General features: G+C 40.8%; 1 pseudogene; it reads left to right on the top strand.

Moving 5' to 3' along the window:
• Window positions 1-1,550: 1,550 nt before the first annotated feature.
• Window positions 1,551-3,632, top strand: LOC100011886 (WD40 repeat-containing protein SMU1-like; annotated as a pseudogene).
• The last annotated feature ends 218 nt before the right edge of the window (window positions 3,633-3,850 follow it).

Below are 3,850 nucleotides of genomic sequence, written 5' to 3' on the forward strand. Positions count from 1 at the left end.
CCTTTGTAACAGAAAAGTCTGAATTTTTTTCTTTTATGAGGTGTTTATGGTACCTTATTGTAAATTTTGGGTTAAATATGCATTTCTGAGTTTCTAAACATTTTCTGTGTTATCTGCTGATCTTCATGTATCCAAGATCCTAAGTACAAAAAAAATGAGTTGGGCTTGATTGCCTTAAGATTTCTTTTAGCACTAAATCTATGATTCTATGATATCTATTGAATTCCCCCACCTTCTTTCTTTAAGACTTCACGGTTTTTCTTCACTCTAAGAGGAAGAGAAGACTGCTTTTATTAAGATTAATTCTTCTACTAGTACCTATAAAACAATTTCCCATTGTTTCCTCTAGACTAATAATGGCTCAGACTTTTAGAGATAGAATGCTTCCCCCCCCCCCACCCAGAGACTGAGTGCTATACCCCACCCCTCCCTACCTCACTCCCTGGCTCCCCTTTACCCCAGAGAGGAAGGAGGAAATACTCCCATTGGGCTGCTGGGCAGAGGGACAGGTAATGAGAGGCATGTGATGAGAGACATGTGGAGAGGGGGAAGAGAGTGACCTGAGTTTTCTGTTCCCCTATATTTCTGCATAGCCCTCCAGATATGTTTCACTCTGGGAGCTATGATCCCCTCAAACCTAGCTCCTCTCCACCTCCACCATGGGAATCACCTTCACCACAGATTCAGTAAGTGGCCATCTGCATCACACCCTTGTGCAGCATGTAAACTCTTCTTGCCCCAGCACCTTACCCCAGACAGGGTAGGGAGGGAGGAAGTGCTCCCATTGGGCTGCTGGGCAGAGGGGTGGGTAAAGTGAGGAATGTCCTCAGCAAGTATAGAGAGGGAGTGGAATAGCTCTGCCCCAAGTCCCTCTGGCTTTCTAGTAAGAAACTCTGTTGAGTGACTGCAGGTGTGTCCAAAGAGGGCTCTGTATGCCCTTTTTGGCATGTATGCCATAGGTTCACCACCACAGCTCTAAACATTGCTCCATTAATAATTTCCTCTCTTGTTCATCTTCTCCCTCTTTATAGTACTATATTCCTCTCTAATCCTTACCAGTGGGCAAACTCATGTTTTTCCACCCTAAAACATAATTTTCCTTTGACCCTACTCCCTCAAACCATCATATTTAAATCTTTGCTTTTTCACTGGTAAACTTGAAAAAGAGTAATCAATATTCACATCCTTACCACCCACGCTTCCCTGTGTCTCTACTTAACTGACACAGCTCTCTCCAGAAAGAGATGGTGTCTCCAATCTTGGTTTTAGTGATACTCTTCTCTTCTGTCTGACATCTTGTTCAGAAATTAGGAGTCTGTTGGTGACCTTTGAGATCCATCATTTGGAAAGGGCAGAAGCCAAACTATAAGATTTGATGTAGTAAGTAGGAAGGAGAACCAAAAAGAACAAACTACTCTTTCAAAAAAAAATTCTACAGTGAAGGGAAGAAGAAAAGGGAAAGGGTTTTTGTTTTGCTATTTGGTTTGTTTTTAAGGTGAGGGAACCAGGAACGAGCAAGTGGAGGAAAGGGGTAGAAATGTACTAGAGAGGAGTTTTTGCCTCTCGGTGCATCCTGGTTGCGCTCTTTTCTCCCCCACCCCACCTCCAGTTTAGTGGCAGTTCTCCTGGAGAGTCAAGATGTCTATTGAGATCGAGTCTTCTGATGTTATATGTCTCATCATGCAGTACTTGAAGGAAAATAGTTTGCATCGAGCATTAGCCACTTTGCAGGAGGAGACAACTGTATCCTTGAATACTGTGGACAGCATAGAGAGTTTTGCAGCAGATATTAACAGTGGACATTGGGATACTGTTTTGCAAGCTATACAGTCCCTGAAATTGCCAGACAAAACACCGGTTGACCTCTATGAACAGGTTGTTCTAGAATTGATAGAACTTCATGAATTGGGTGCTGCCAGATCTCTTCTGAGACAGACTGACCCCATGATCATGTTAAAACAAACTCGGCCAGAGAGATACATTCATCTTGAGAACCTTTTGGCCAGATCCTATTTTGATCCTCATGAGGCATACCCAGTTGGAAGCGGCAAGAACAGAAGAGCAGCAATTGCACAGGCTTTAGCTAGAGAAGTCAGTGTTGTACCTCCATCTCGACTTACGGCACAGTTGGGACAGGCTTTGAAGTGGCAACGGCACCAAGGTTTGCTTCCTCCTGGTATGACAATTGATTTATTTAGAGGCAAAGCAGCTATAAATGATGTGGAAGAAGAGAAGTTTCCAACACAGTTAAGCAGGCATATTAAATTTGGCCAGAAATCACATGTGGAACGTGCTTGATTTTCTCCGGATGGCCAGTATTTGGTCACTGGATCTGTTGATGGTTTCATTGAAGTATGGAACTTTACAACTGGAAAGATTAGGAAGGATCTCAAGTACCAGGCACAAGATAATTTTATGCTGATGGATGATGCTGTACTATGTATGTGTTTCAGCAGAGATACAGAAATGTTAGCAATTGGGGCCCAAGATGGAAAAATTAAGGTATGGAGGATACAGAGTGGACAGTGTTTAAGGAGATTTGAAAGGGCACACAGTAAAGGTGTCACCTGCCTAAGCTTCTCCAAGGATAGCAGTCAGAATCTCAGTACTTCCTTTGACCAAACAATCAGAATTCATGGCTTAAAATCTGGGAAAACCTTGAAGGAATTTTGTGGTCATTCTTCATTTGTTAATGAAGCTACTTTTTCTTAAGATGAATATTATATAATCAGTGCATCATCTGATGGTACTGTGAAGATTTGGAATATGAAGACCACTGAGTGTTCAAATACCTTCAATCAAATCTCTTGGCAGCACTGCAGGGACAGACATCACTGTCAACAGTGTCGTCCTTCTTCCTAAAAATCCAGAGCACTTTGTCGTGTGTAACAGGTCAAATACAGTGGTCATCATGAACATGCAGGGACAGATTGTCAGGAGTTTCAGCTCTGGTAAGAGAGAAGGTGGCGACTTCATCTGCTGTGCCCTCTCACTACGTGGTGAATGGATCTACTGTGTGGGTGAAGATTTTGTACTGTATTGTTTCAGCACAGTAACTGGCAAACTGGAACAAACATTGACAGTTCATGAAAAGGATGTCATTGGCATTGCTCACCATCCCCATCAGAATCTGATTGCTACCTACAGTGAAGATGGGCTCTTAAAGCTCTGCAAACCCTAAAATTTTATTTATACTAGCCTGAGAGCATGCAACTTAAATGAAGAGACATTTAGGCATTGCTGCTTTTTGTTTTTTTTTGTTTTGTTTTGTTTTTGAGGGAGAAAATTAGCTAAATGTGCTTATGAGTAATTTTTGCTAAATTTTTCATTTATGTAGAAGTTACCCTTTTTTGGTATATTTTTTAAAATATTAGCTGATCTGCTTCCAAAGAAGCAGGTATTTATTGGATAGAATGTTTTCAGTAATCCTGTATCTGAAGAGTGAAACAATGTCATTTCTATAATGGGTTCCACTCCTTTTGATTATTTGTAACGCTGGTTAATATGTACTTTCCAAAGTGAAACTTGTAAATAATGAGTGAGCTCCAATTTTCCATCATTGTTAATTAACCATTTTTAGTTTCATTTTGTTTCTTTGAAATGCTTTGATAGAATAAATTTTACCACTTGCACAGGGGAAAAAAATGTACTAGAGAGGGTAGACATTGGAGCAAAGTCCCAGAATAACTTTCATGGGGTTGAGATCAATAAAATTGATGGATAAATTAGCCTTAGCACAAAAATATGGCATATTTCTCCCACAAAGATAAGGATTAAGTATGAGAGGGTAGTTGAAAGTTCAGAGAAATTTTATGATGGAGAGGAGAAAAGTTCTGGGGAATCAGATAGG

The sequence above is a fragment of the Monodelphis domestica genome, chromosome 3 (genome assembly GCF_027887165.1).
Source record: "Monodelphis domestica isolate mMonDom1 chromosome 3, mMonDom1.pri, whole genome shotgun sequence".
NCBI classification, from domain to species: domain Eukaryota; kingdom Metazoa; phylum Chordata; class Mammalia; order Didelphimorphia; family Didelphidae; genus Monodelphis; species Monodelphis domestica.